This window comes from Cupressus sempervirens, chromosome 10 (assembly GCF_028749045.1).
Source record: "Cupressus sempervirens isolate cs-2001-9-10 chromosome 10, ASM2874904v1, whole genome shotgun sequence".
Lineage (NCBI taxonomy): Eukaryota > Viridiplantae > Streptophyta > Pinopsida > Cupressales > Cupressaceae > Cupressus > Cupressus sempervirens.
Genome location: NC_143127.1, coordinates 848392499 through 848408384, shown reverse-complemented (window position 1 = coordinate 848408384; position 15886 = coordinate 848392499). Strand labels below are relative to the sequence as shown.

Sequence of the window (15886 nt, the reverse complement as noted above, 5' to 3'; positions counted from 1 at the left end):
TCTTTTCCACAAATTCCTTAAGAGCTGCATTTATATGGAGGGTTTCATTTCTAATGCTTCTTTCTTTGCACATTATTTTTCTATTTTCATGCTGTATTGGAGATCTTTTAAATGCATTGCCCTGTGACTCCATAATAAAGATTACATTACATTACATTATGACAAGTCATTGCAGCTGTTCATCTTTTAAGAAATGCATTCACCTTTTTTTTTTAAAACATTTTCCTGTAGCATAAATATCATGTAGGGTTCAAGCACGGGCTCGTGACTCCCACAAATGATTTTTGTCTCATTTCTTTCAGTTTGCATTTTGTCATGATGAAGTGCATCAACAGATAGAGCATGTATAGCTGTAGAGATAGGTAGTCATTGCTTAGATCCTTCGGGATCTAACACCAGTTTTTCTTCTTTTTGCAGCTGTTGGAGAGTGTGAAGCTCGAAGCTGGACGAGTGCGCCAAGGAGAGAGTTCATAACCAGTCAAAGCAACAGGTAATGACTGATTATCTCTACTCTTTATTTCTTTCGTTCATACGTATTTGTTCATGTATTTCCTTATGAAAGAAATGTAGTATAATGAGCTATACTCACGGCTTGTGTGAGATCATTTCTTTTCAGCATATCATTTCATTTCATTATTTGAAAACGTCAATGTATATTTGAAAGTAAATAAATAAAAAGACATTTCTATTGTTTGAATGAAATGAAAAGCACTTTTGTATTTTCACTACATGTATACTTAAAATTTTACACATGTGCAAAATTTTAGTAACAATTACTAACACACCCTTTCCTTTAATTGGCTGTGCAGTGGCTTGTAGGGGAATACCTTGAGGAACTGGATCCATTCTAAAAGGTTTCATCGATCCATTCCTTCGTTAATTGGACTATATGCCTAGCCTGATGATTGATATCTGCATTCTCATCTCTCCCTATTTTTGCGTTCATTATAAGTCGGTCATAGATCTTGTCCCTATTGTATAAAGGATCTCAGATATCTTCAGTATCTTTTTCCACTGCCTTTAGAGGGATCTTTATCTTCAGCACCTCTTCTGGTAGATATAGAGTCATCCTACAATAATCCCTTATCCGGATATCATAGTTATCTACTGCATTCGTCCAATAATCTTCTAATGCATCCTCATTCACAAACTGCTTCCTTGCCAGATGTTGTACCATCCCGATGTTGTTGAAGTAGGGGCAAGGGGAGTTGTACTCTTCCAAGGGATATTGATCCCACTCAGAATCAAAAGTCATAATGTCTTGCTTTTGTTTGACCTCAACAACACCAATGGTGATTGGCTAGACCCATGTTTTCTTATGTTGTCTTCTCACTCTGTTGTATGCAGAAGTGAGTTAGCGTGCAATCTCCAACAAGATTAGCCTATCAGATGGATATTTTGCGACCTTCTTTGGGTTTTCTAGAGTATAGGCTACCCTAAGATAGGTGAATGTTTTAAACTGAATGTAGTAAGCGCTAATCTCTGTGATCCTAGCCGTTGCTTCTACTAACATCCTTTTTGCATAATCACCTTCTATGAATCTGATGATTGCGAAGATGAAGCCATCATTTACCACCCTGTATTCCACACTCTGCTCTAAGAGTTTCTTTTTCACCAATTGTGAATACACCACATAGGGCCAAGCATTAGCATCCTACATGCTCCCTTTCCTGTAGAGGCCCGGGTAATTTGTGATTCTTGCAGCCAATAAGTACACCATATATGATGTCATATAGAATCTTGGATTGGCTTTCACGGCTACCAGTTGCTCATGTAAATTATCACTAAGGATAGCAGCCCAATCAATTGACATCTTTGTCATCCTGATAATTTCAATAAAGTGGACCATCCAAGTGTGAAGGTGTCCTACTGCAGGAAGTTCCATGACTCTGCTCAGAAGTACAATTACATATCCAATGTCATCCTTCATATACCCCCTGGTCATGTCCACTTTGTTGACTTTGTGGCCTACTGGTGTTCAGTCAATTAGGAAAGAGGATTGAATTAAACCTCTAGCCTCTTTTCAATTCTCCTGGTACCATCTTTCTGCTCAGTCATAAGTTATCTTCAAATATTGGTCGGCCTTGGGAAGATGGAATACCTTTTCAATGTTTCTTGGTCGGAGGTCCAGAACTCTCCTATAACACTCTTAACAACCTTCTCTTCGGTCACATAGTTTTCTGCAAGTCATTATGAGTTCTGAGGACTGGACGAATGTTAGATGTGATGTTGCGTTAACAAGGCCTAACCAGATAAGTGCGAACACCATTGCAGATCGTTCTTTAGGTTTGTTACAGATTGTAAGGAACGCGTTCCAGTTTATATGCCCGAGTTTTGTGTCTCTGAGTTTTATATGCATGCCCGTCTTGAAACTAGGATTTCCTTGGTGCACCTTGGTACTTGAATAATAAGGGTTTTGGAGCTATCTTTTCCGCCATTGAAGAGGATGATGACGCCATCTTATCTACACAAGAAAGGAAACTTTAGCTCGGAAAGCTAAAATTTAACCTAAAACAAACCCTAATTTACTCCAACACTTGTCAAAATCAATCAAAATGCAATCAAAACTAGTCAATGCCCTACTATGCACTTTAGCACACTTAGCACAACCTTTTAGATGCGCAAGAGTGCTAATTTAGCCCCAATTTGGCCTTTTGTGAGCAGCTGCGCACATGCACAATGCATATGCAAATTGAGGGGATTAACTTAGGTTTTGATTGTTTTAACAAGCACAAAAGTGCGCACATGGGCACCTAATTGAGGTGCGCATGTGCACACTTCCATAGTGCCTTGTGAAGGTTTGCATTTGTTTTAATTTTAACTATTTGAAGTATAAGGGAAGGTGCACACATGCGCATCTTGGGGAGGTGCACATGTGTGCACCTTCCTATATTGTTAGTGTCTTATTTTAGGTTCTTTAAAATGTTTACAAAAGGATTTGGGAAGTGCAGAGGTGCGCATGTTGGCACCTTCATGGTGCTCTGACCTTTGGTTTTGTTGTTTGCAGATCAGGAAGTGGTGGAGATCAAACAAGTAGCGCACTTGAAAGGGTGCAAAGGTGCGTGCAAAGGAGGTAAGAGCAAAGTGAAGAGCTCTTAGGGGGTCTAGGGTCTTATATAAACCTCGAGCCCTAATGTGCGTCTCCACGAGTGCACACCTTTGTAGGTGCGCACCCTCTGGAGGATGGAGTGCATACTAGTGCACTTTGCACATGTGCGCTAGTGTGTACTTAAGCACATGGAAATTAGAAAAACTCATTTTTTCTCCGGACTTCCCAATCAGTGACTGGGGCTTGACCTAGATTCCTGGGGGAGTCCAAAAGTGACCTAGACTCCAGACTAAGAGTCTGGGAGACAGAAAATTTACTAGGGGGTCCCCATTTCTAGGAGAAATGGGGCATGCGTTGTGAAACCACAACATCTGCCAAGAGAAAAGCTCCACCTTTAGTATTGCATTTACCATCCAAATCTGCATGTGTATAAGCGACAAGTTTGAATCTAATATTCTATGGATACCATAAACCAAAATCAATTGTGCCCTACAAGTATTTGATAAAATGCTTAGTAGCATTAAAATGAGAATTTTTTAGAGAGGCCTGAAACCTAGCAACCATACACACTACTTGCATAATGTTGGGTTTAGAAGCAGTTATATAAACTGTCAATCATAGATCTATATTGTGTGTGATCTATTGTAAGAGACTCATCATCTTAACTTACACCCTATAATCATTGGAGTACTAGCAGGTTTGCAAGTGTCCATTTGAAATTTCTTAAGCATCTCCTTAGTATATTTAGTTTGTGATATGAAAATGCTCTCTTTTAACTGAGAAACTTGAAAACCAAGGAAATAAGATAATTCACCTAACATAGACATTTCAAAAAGTTTGACTGCATCTAATTAGCAAAATCATTGCAAACATTATCATTTGCACCAAATATTATATCATTGACATAAACAACCATAATGAATACCTGATCTTGAACAAATTTGAAGTATTGATTACTACCTGTACTGCCTCTATGAAAGCCTTGCTGCTAGAGATGCTCATCAAGTCTAGAATACCAAGCCCTCGGTACCTATTTAAGACCATACAAAGCCTTTTGGAACCCGCAAACATAATATTCTTTACCTGTACAAACAAGTCCCTCATGCTGTTCCATATAGACTTCTTCTAGGAATCCATTCACAATTGTTGATTTTACATCCATTTGTCAAACTTTAAATTTTTTACATAATGAGAATGCTAAAACATGCGAAGGACTTCTAATTTGGCTATAGGAGAAAATGTTTCCTCAAAATCTACTCCTTCAATTTGAGCATAGCCTTTATAGACAAGCCTAGCCTTGTTTCTAACAATTTTTCCATCTTCATTAAGTTTGGTTTTTAATACCCATTTGGCACAAATTACAGTTTTATAGTCTAGTCGACGAATCAATTCTCAAGTTTCATTCTTTTCAATTTCTGCTAGTTCCTCTTTCATTGCGTTGATCCAATTGTTATCTCTAAAAGTTGCACCCTAACTAAGTTCTAAAACTCACTCAGTCCAAGAAACATAAAAACACTGTTGAGTAGTGGGTTACCAACAATGGAGTTAATCTTTAGATTCTAGGCCAGTTCCTATCTGACACTTCAGCTGAGATTAATGTAGAAATGTAAAATTCTTGGCTAGAAAAGGGATAAGAAAGATTTCTTGCATAAACTTTAAATACTTAACAAGGAAACTAAAATTAAAAAAAATTTAAGGTGATGCACCAAATCTGAAGATGAGAAGGATACTAACTTGACACAATGAAGCCTTTCTAAAAACAGTTTAGTATTGGCACAATATTGATATCAGAATACCTGCATACAAGCTCTTTATACGAAGGATTGACCTTAAACAAATGTTAACAAGAATAATAATATTCATAATCAACAATATGAAATGAAGTAAGACTCAAAACTTACAACCTATCTGTGTATCAAATATTCACTTCCAGATGCTAAAAACCGAGACATTCACTTAAGGACCTAAAATGAATAAAAAAAACAACATCAAAACAGTGACTTGCATACAACAAAGTGAACTCAAAAATGGCTTCCAATCTGTTCTTTATTCAAGCTTCAATGGTGACACAATAATACCCTCATAAAACTGAGTCATAAAGAAAATTAAAAATATACTATGAAGGACTCAAGAAAGATCACTCCAAAAGATGCACTTGCATAAAGCTAGAACCCTTTACAAATGAGCCTTCAGCTCATACTTATGACTTTGTCCATCCAATTACATTTAAGAGAGCAATAACTCCTAGGTCAAATTCAATCTACAAGGTCAATTTTGAGCCCCTTAAAAGACTTTAAAAAGGAAAAAATGTGGCTCAAAAGTCATGGCTCCAAAATATCATCATAAAGGCCCCTCATAAAGGCAGTCTCATCCCTCAAGAAACCCATAAAAAAGTCTCTGAAATTCAATAACTTTCCAACTTTAGCCATCCCATCACTATGACTTTTGTCATAACTTTGCAAAATACCCTTATTTGACTTTTTAAAGGTAAAATAAATATCTGATTATTTTATCACCAATATTAAATGATTTCCAATTCATTTATCTAATCAATAACAAAAATATTAATTAGATAAATAAATTATAAATCGTTTAATACTTTTCTTTGATTAATAATATATATATATATATATATAAATAAATATTAAGTGCATTAATAATAGTTATTAAGTGATAAAAAAACCACTTAATAATATCATTAATTTAATTAATATTTATAAAAAATAAACTATATATATTATAATAAATATTATTTGGTGATAATAATAAAATATGTATTTTAAACCTTTTTAAAAAGTCATATATTTACCATCCTAAGGCTTTAAAATGTTTTAACAAATAGAACATTACTTAAATGTAGAGTGTGGGTTGGTATTTATTTGGACTTAGGATACGAAAAAACATCCTAAAAATGTCGAGAGGCATCTAGAAAACTCTTAGATACCCTTAATTGCTCAAAAGGCATCACATTTGCAAAATGTCAAATTTTTGGAGCTCAAATGGAAACGCTGCCATGATGGAAAAACAAGGATTTTTGAAGGAAAAAACCTTGAATTGGGCATTTTATGTGTTCATTTTTGAAGATGACCATGAAAGGATCTACAAGAGTTTGTAGAAGTTTTCCCAAAGGGCTTTTGCTAATTGTTAAACCACAACCATGAGGGTTGGAGGAATTTTTTGTAGTTTGAACCCATTAAGGGTGCTTCGTGCTTCAATGTGCTTGAACAATGAACATCCTGTTGGAAATATAAGAGGAGTAACTAAGAGGGGAGGGGTGAATCAGTTACTCCAAAAATAAATCCCAAATCCCTTAGATGTCATTACAAAATAATTCTGCTAATGTTGGCAAACAAGGAAATGTTGTAACTCTGTAAACTCTATAATTGCTCGGTAATTACTTAACATGCAAATCTTAATATGTTATCTGTGATTACTTAATAATTTAACTTAGTTGCAAGCACAGAAAAGAAATAGCATGAACATATTTGACATCAGGATTTAACGTGGAAACCCAATTTGGGAAAGACGACCAATTGCAACTAGTTACTATTTTCACTCTTCTGAAGTGAGCCTTGTTAGAAGCCAAACCTATTAAAGATTACAAAACACACTGTTAGGTGTGACCCTGTTAGAGGATTTAATCACCCTATTAAGAGTGGCCTTGTTAGAGGTCTTTTGACAATTCAATAGAATTGCCATTTAGTTAGAGGATTTACAAATAGTTGTTAAGCCAACTCTGTTAAGAGATTTAGATCACTGCTACAATGGTTAGAGAGTAACAATGACATGACTTGATTTTGATGCAACTGAACTATTGATTACAGATCTCAATTCTAGCTCTTATACTTGATCCTTCTTAATCGAACGTATCCTTTCAACTTCACACGGATATTCTGCTTATCCTTCTAATTCGCCTTCTCATTGCATCATTAGATCTTCAAAATCTTCCATGCATTCACATTCTTACACAATTCACACATTCTAGCCCACAACTTGACCTTTTATTTATATCTTTCATTTTGTCAAGTCAGCTCAAATACAACTTAGAATAATTACTATTCATCTTCTCAGTCGGCTAGAACCATCAGATAAATCAATTGGACTCAATATGCCATAATAAGAAAATCCTTCATTAGCCGAGCCTACTTGGTAGACACTAACTTAGAAATGATTTTCCTATGTTAACCAATTGAAACTCGGTCAACGCTGCATACTAGCAAAGTTCTTTTGGTAACCAAGTGAACTCGGTCAACACTAGTTCCATCCAACATTTCCTTCATTAACCGAGTCAACTTGATTAACACTCATCTTCCTCAAACTTTCCTTTGACGCCCGAGTGAACTTGGTAGATACTGCCTTCTGAACTAGGCAAACTCTAGATTGCTCAGTAGCGACAAAAAACTGTCTTCAATGCCCAAGTGAGCTCAGCATACACTGATTGATAATGATATGACATTTTGTGTAACATCAAAGACAATACACAATTAATCAATTGTTTCAATACATCCTTCTTTGTTTTGTTGTTGGATTTGTGGTCACTTTTGGGGTTCAAACAACAACATTTCAAACATTTTTAGCTCTCCTCCTCAGCACTTGTAAAAAAGGTGAGCATTTCCAACAATTTTTATTGAAAGATTCTGGAAATTTTTGTAGGAAATTTATACAATCATGTTTGTATCTTCTTTCATTTTCTTTTAACTTTCCTATGGCCGTCAACGTTCTACAGATTACCAATCACCTAAGACTTAAAATTAGTAAAAAAATCTTGGGTCATTAAGTTCAAACCCTAGCTGGAGGGTTTTCTATTAGGAATATTTTCTTGTTAATTTCTATTATAAAAATGAGTTTTTAAAAAAAGATTGCTGATTTTTTATGTTGTTTGAACTTGAAATCTGAAACCCTCCTTTTGGCTCGACGATATTTGTAATCTTTACTATGAATTTCTTGGATTGGATCATCACCATGTTCATTAAAAAAGGGGGAGGACTCCTATTGTTATAGCTCTACAATCCCTGCTAAAACACTTGGAAGATTGGAACGATTCTATAATTTGGTGACTTTTAAATCTTCTTCTATATGTTGAAAAAAGCTATAATATCTGTGTTTTATAGCTTTGAGTAGTACCACGTTTTGATGTTTATCTCTACACTACATTATATAAGCTCATTATTTTCCTTTTTTAAAAATATGGTAACAATGTTTAACAATAAGGATATGAATGTCTATGCTCTTACTAATTCCTTGACTATCAAAAAATATAGAACATCATTGTTAGGAGAATTTGGAACCCAAGAACCCAATTAACTAGGAACCCACAGGCCCAAAATGTGCTTCCTAGGAGAATCAAGATGCGTTGATTACACTATACTAGTCATTTTCCCTTATTGTAAGAATTTGCCTAAGGCAATAATTCAACACCAAGACCAAGAAGCTCAATAGATAGCACAAGAGAGACTAATGATGATCAAATGAGAATCTCAATAATGATCAAAATAATAATAGATATTAGATGAATACATACTAGAAGTGCCTGTATATAAAAGCATCTAGAATGACTAGGAGTTAGCAAAGTGATAAGCCTCACAACTAAGCACATGTCCACCAAGAGTGGATTATCCTCCATTGAGCACAGGAGTTTGTGCGATGATGAGAGGATGAGAACAAGAGTTTGTGCTATGATGAGAGGATAAGTTTACATAGGTGTATCTCATAAAGAAATGTTGTAGACAACATGTGCTCAATTGGAGTGTAAACAACTGTGTTGTCAATATGACAACTCAGATGAATATGCAAACTCCTATGTTGTCAACAAGACAACACATATGACTACGGATACTCCTAGGTATCTACATGACAACTAATATGATAATGCATTAACCTAAATAAACTTAAGTAAATGTAATAATAATTAATTATTTACACTAAAACTCCCCTTTAAGTGCAACTTAGGGGAATGCACTTAAACTCACAAAAGCTATGATGGGTCCCGACTACGAGGCCATGTTAGGTACCCATGTACAAATGCAATGCAATCTCTCTGAAAACGGAGAAAGAGGAAAAAACTCATGGGAAAAACCCTTCCTCAAAAAGAGAGATAAGTACAATAAAGAAGAGAAGAGTCATGTGACCCCCCAAATGAAAAATCTCGCACCCCCAAGAGATCTCGCAAATGAAGATACTTGACCTCAGTGAAGGGCTTGGTGCAGATATCTGCAATCTGTTGTTCTGTAGGACAATACTACAATATAATGACCTGCTCTCTGATGTAGTGCATATGAACCTCAATGTGTTTTGTGCGTTGATGCTGCACTAGATGTTTTAAGATTTCAATGGCACTCTGATTATCACAATGTATGACTGTAGGTCTAGGTATGTCAAAACCAAACTCCTCTAGAATATGCTGTAACCAAATGGCTTCTGTAGCCGCAGTGACAACTCCTTGATACTTAGCCTCAGTAGATGAAAGAGCAATAGTGTTTTGCTTTTTACTCTGCCAACAAATGGGATCGGAACCAAGATGAAACATGTATCCTAAAGTGCATTTGCAAGAATCAAGATCCCCTACATAGTCTGAGTCTGTATAACCCACTAATTGTAGTCCAGTACCAACTGCATAGCATATCTCATATGTATGTGTACCCTAGATATAGTGTAAGATGCGTTTGGATGCCTTCCAGTGAAGTTCATGTGGCTCTTGCATGAAGTGAGAAACCATGCCAATTGCAAAGGATATGTCAGGGCATGTATGTGTCAAGTAGATAAGACTTCCAACCAACTGTGCATACAAAGTAGCATCAACAAGTGGAGTGGAACACTTTGCTTCTAACTTTAACACCTGAAAGAATGGAGTAGATGCAGCCTTGCAATCACTCATGTGAAATCGAGCAAGTAGATCAAGAACATACTTGGGTTGTGATAATGTGATCCCTGATGAAGACTGTTGCATCTCAATACCAAGGAAGTAATGAAGTAGACCCAAGTCGGTAATGGAAAATATGTATTGCAACATAGACTTGACACTATCAATGATGGATGTTGTACTCCTTGTAATGATTAAGTCATCTACATAAAGCACAAGTAGCAAGTGAGAATCATCCTAGTGAAGAATGTAGACATTCAGATCTAAATGACATCTGGTGAACCCTACTGGGAGAAGGAAAGAATCCATCTTGGCATACCAAGCTCTTGGAGCTTGTTTTAGTCCATAGATAGACTTTTTCAACTTGCAAACCAAAGTAGAATCCTGAATGAAGCCCTTTGGCTGCTCCATATGAATCTCCTCATGAAGATCACCATTCAAGAATGTACTCTTCACATCCATCTAATGAACAACCCATCTCTGAGTTGCAGCTATAGCTAGTGTCAAACAAATGGAGTTCATTTTTGCAACTGGGGCAAAGGTCTTAGTGTAGTCAATACCAGGCACTTGAGAGAAACCTTTTGCAACAAGTTTTGCCTTATACTTATCCAGGCTTTCATCCGCTGCAAACTTGATTCGATAGATCCGCTTACACCGATCCAATTTTCTTCCCTTAGGAAGAGAGACTAAGTTCCATGTGTTATTTCTCATAAGAGAATTATATTCTTCCTCCATTGTTGTATCCCATTCTGGAATTCCTAAAACTTCTTTGAATGATTGAGGATTGGAAGCAATTGCAATATAAGCATGAGGGAGTGAGTTGTGATCTTGTACTCCTAGTATCTGAAGGATTCCATACCAGTGGTCCTGTTGCATTCAATGTCTATTGAGCCCATTTAGGTCTAGTGGAAGAAGATGTAGAAGTAGAAGGAATTTCCTCAACCTCATCTATCTGATGCCTCTGTTTGGGTCATGGACAAACATCTTCCAAGTCACTGTCATCGCTGTTACTCTCTTCAATGAAGCAGGAAGGAGGAGTTGAAGAAGTAAAGCTTGGACAGCTTTCTTCAAAGTGTACACTCCTCTCATAGAAAAATTCATGTCTCTGGATCCATTAACTTGTAGGCTTTATGAGAGTCCGCATAACCAACAAAGATGCAAGGTTTACTTTGAGTTTCCAATGCCTTGCATTTCTGTGGAGGTATTTGTGCCCATGTTGGACATCCAAAGACTCTAAAGTGCTTTATAGTAGGTTTCCTTCCATGCCAAGCTTCAAAAGGAGTTACTCCATCCAAAGCTTTATAAAGACTCCTATTCTGGATGTAATTTGCACAATTCATTGCTTCAGCCCAAAAAACTTGATCAAGACACTTATGTAATAGCATGCAAGTGGTCATCTCCTTGAGGGTTTTGTTCTTCCTTTTGGCAATACCATTCTATTGTGGAGTGTATGGTATTGAATGTTGAAGGTCAATTCCCTCTTGAGTACAAAAGTCTATAAGTCTTGAGTTCACATACTCCCTTCCATTATCAATTCGAAGAACTTTGATGGCTTTCCCTGACTACTTTTCTACTTGAGCCTTGAAGGTGAGAAATCTTTCAAACACTTCATTCTTATGAGCCATGAAGAATACCCAAGTATAGCGAGAGTAGTCATCAATTAAGGTGAGTGCATAGTGAGACTTTCCAAATGATGGCACTAGAAATGGGCCCACCACATCACTATAAACTAGTTGAAGAACAGTTTGTCCTCTCCAAGACTTCCCCTTGTCAAACATTTTTTTGGATGCTTCCCAAGTGTACAACCTGAACAAACACCATCTGAGAACTGGACTTGAGGTAGACCATGAACCATGTTCTTGTTGCTAAGCTATTGAAGATACATGTAGTTGAGATGTCCAAACCTCCCATGCCACAATTTTCTTTCTGTATTCGTATGAATTATCAAGGCTTGTGCATTAGATTTAGGCACAAAGGAAGAGAAAGTGGAAAGCCTTGAATCATGTTTAGCTTCACCTATTGTAACCACAGAATAATTTTGATGCTTTTCACAACAACTAAATCTGGAAGAAATTCAACCTTATTTCCACCTCCATAGTGAGTGATTTGGTAGACTGAAAGAAGGTTCAAGGTAAGATTAGGAACATAGAGAACATCCTTGAGCGCTCCACTTTCCATCTCAACTTCACCTTTTCCTTCAACTTCCACTTTAGTATCATCTCCTACAAAGATGTGAGGTACCTCTGAGGGTGTCATAGAAGAAAAATCTTTCTTTGAAGCACCCATGTGATGTGTGGCATCTAAGTCAATAATCCATTCTCCCTAACTGATAGTGTTTGTGAGTAAAGCTTTCCCTTTTCTCTTAGAATCGGAAGATGAAGACCCCTTATAAGCATTAGGCAATGGAACATTGTGCTTCTTCATGATGTTTTTCAATTCATCAATCTACTTGTGATAACACTGATGTTCATTATGACCAATTCTTTTGCAATAGGCACAGTTCTTTTCCTGATTATTGTCCCCCTTTTTGTTGGTATTAGGTGAAGACTTGCCTTGTTGTTGATTTGATTTAGGTGTTGACTTTTCTGTGTCCCTTTGTTTGTTATCTTTCCACTTCTTTTTGCCCTTGCCTTTGTTTGAACTTTCACCGGTTGGATTTTTGGAGCTCTCATTGTTAGCCACCAATGCCTTAGACTTTGAAGACTTGAGAATCCCCATTGTTATCAACTTAGCTTGTTCATCCTCTAACAACTGGGCATAGTCATCAAAAGTGAGTTTCTTATAAGAAGCCCCTAAGGTAGCCTTTGAGGTGTTGAAAGAAGCGGCAAATGTGGAGTAGTCTGATGGAAGCTTATTCTGAATTAGATAAATCAACCTTGCATCCTTAATGGGACTACCAAAATCATTAAGTTTTGTTCTCAACTCATTCACCTTAATGATAAAATCCTGGATGGAATCAAAGTTCTTAGGATCTAGGGAGATAAGTTCATCTTCAATCATGTAGACATCCTCCTCAGTCACTTTCCCATGTAGCTTTTTAAGGGCATCCCAAGTTTCCTTGGATGTATCATATTTTATGATCTGATAGAGGATCTTATCATCAACCCCTAACCTAATGATTCCTAGGGCTTTTCTATCTGCCAATTCCCAAGCATAGATATCACTTTGAGCTACTTTATCACTTGTGGGTTTAGGAAGAGATCCATCTACATATTGAGAAACTTCTTCATTCATTAATTCACACCATTTTTTAATTGAACATGTGGTATAATTATGTCGTGTTAATTTTGGAACCTTAATGTTTCCCATAATGCAAGGAAAGAAAGATAACAAGAAGAAGAAAAGCACACAACACTAAGAGACATCCCCCCCTTTTTCATCAATCAACCCCCCCCCCCCAAATGAATGCTTTAGGCACTTTATACTTAGTGTGATTACAATAGCCACTTGCCAATTTAGGGCCTAAGTGGACTTCCAATTTTTCTATTTACAACCTCCTCTTGGAGTTCAAATTTGGTACTTAGCAATGTTGCTCAGATATACAACAATTTTGAAGTTTGATCAAAGCAATACAATGTAAAAAAAGGACTTATTTCTGAAAGTGGTATTTCTGTCGACACAAGCCTATAATCTAATTGCAGATCTGGAAAGTAGATGAAAAATTATGCACTTTCAAAAAAAAAAAAACCTGAATAAGTGTCTAGATGAGCCCGTACGAAGAATTTGAAGTTGCAAAATGCAGGATTGGATAGGTACAGTCACCAAAAACTGATTCTTTTGAAAAATCTGAGCATCAGAACCAGAAAATAATAGCACCATTGAAAAATTTAGGAAATTCTAGCCCAAATTAAAAAAAATGGTACATGATTTGGAGGCCGAATGACTGAGATATGGCCCTGTGAAGTCGGACTACCAAACTAAAAATCAATGTGGTGAGGGGTCCAATTCTCAAGTAGCTGATGACGTTAGCAAAGCATGAGCATAAATTTGACGGTTTGGGTCCTGTCAAGGCAAAAAAATAAAAGACCACCAAGGATCCTGTGACACTTGAACACTAGTCAAACTTTACTTGACAAGAATTGATGGAAATGTCAAAAAATTTAATAAAATTTACCAATCAAGTGCAAGTGCCCCGCTATTTATCCACCAAGGGGTCTAGGCATCGAAGTTTGAACCATTTTTGTACCAGAGGAGAATGCCTAAAATGATGGTTTCGAGTCGATGGAGTTTGGAGTTAACGGATCACTACTTGGGAGGAGCTCAAAATCTCACAATGTAGTGCAGCGTAACTAGACACTAGATCGGGCCACTACAGCAGTTGGAACTTGAGAGTGGTGTAAATGGCTGGTCTTCGCCGCTGGGAGGGCTCTTTACCGTTCGGGGTAAAGACTATCTGAGCAAGAAGCAGAAAGTTCCTGTGGCGGAATGGCTGATGAGTCGACTTGGAATGGATTGTCTTCGATCCAAAAATTGCCTGGACAATGTTCTTGTGCGCTTAGTCAACCGTGTAATGGCGGCACTCCGAAAGGCGCAGGATTCAGGCAAAGTGCCACTGGAAACTTTCATTCTAGCCGTAAATATTCAAGTTCCAGGGCGCAGCGAGCACCATAGCGCCATGTTCTAATACACCATAAACGAGGGTTTGGCACCAGGGTCTTTACTTTAAGCTGTTAAATCGCATTGTGAGAGGGCCGTGGATCGTCCGCACTACAGTCGGAAACCACGCAGCATGCCTGCTTGGAAAAGCCTTGACTTGCAAGTACCTAAAAGGAGAGAATTACCTGGAGATTGATGTTGATGTAGGTTCTTCCGCTCTTGCCAACGTCGTTGTTCACCTTGTGCTAGGCTATGTGAGCTCTGTTGCTAAGAAAGGCTCATTCAGCCTCCAATGATGAGATCGATGCCCAAACAACTGCCAATTTCTATGCTCAAACAATGGATCGGGCTCGCCAATTTGCAGATCTGGGTTACCGTACCGCAGTACTAATAATCCTTCAAAATGGCAAATCGGGCTTCCAAGTCCAATTTGCAAAAAATATTTGCCACAATTTTGTAGAATAAAATAACAGAGATTTGAAAATAGGTGCAAAATAATGCCAAATTTCTACATCTTCAAATAATGACAGAATATATGCAGATTTCAGAAAAATAATTAAAAATATTTTTTTTTATTAAAAAAAACTTAAATCCGTACTGCCAAGATTTTGCCTAAGATTTTACATTTGCTCGACATAGGCAAATTTATAGTCAACATTTATGGAAACGGCCACTCGGACGCAATGGTGAGGTCAGATCTTGCTCAAAATGCTCCCATTTTCTGTGGATACTCTGAATCTGAATCATGACCCTCCAGATGAAGCAAAAAAAAGCTCTCTAACCGCTATGAAATGAAGCTCCCTAAGCTCTGATACCATATAAGAATTTTTCTAAGGCAATAATTCAACACCAAGACCAAGAAGCTCAATCAATAGCACAAGAGAGACTAATGATGATCAAATAAGAATCTCAATGATGATCAAATAAGAATCTCAATAATGATCAAAATAATAATGGATATCAAATGAATACACACTAGAAGTGCCTATATATAAAGGCATTTAGAATGACTAGGAGTCGGCAAAGTAATAAGCCTCACAACTAAGCACATGTCCATCAAGAGTGGATTATCCTCCATTGAGCACAGAAGTTTGTGCGATGATGAGAGGATAAGTTTACATAGGTGTATCTCATAAAGAGATGTTGTAGACACCATGTGCTCAATTGGAGTGCAAATAACTGTGTTATCAACATGACAACTCAGATGAATATGCAAACTCCTATGTTGTCAACAAAACAACTCATATGACTACACATACTCCTAGGTGTCTACATGACAACTTATATGATAATGCATTAACCTAAGTAAACTTAAGTGCAATAATAATTAATTATTTACACTAACACTTATTATTGACTATGGTATGGCTGTCACCTTGTAT

General features: G+C 37.0%; 1 protein-coding gene and 1 pseudogene across 3 annotated transcripts in view; one reads left to right on the top strand and one right to left on the bottom strand.

Moving 5' to 3' along the window:
- LOC149536665 (calcium and calcium/calmodulin-dependent serine/threonine-protein kinase-like) overlaps nt 1-15886 on the bottom strand; it is a 232273-nt gene that overhangs the window by 70319 nt on the left and 146068 nt on the right. The gene's annotated exons all lie outside the window — the stretch shown is intronic.
- On the top strand, nt 2193-14800 carry LOC149536668 (protein ENHANCED DISEASE RESISTANCE 2-like; annotated as a pseudogene).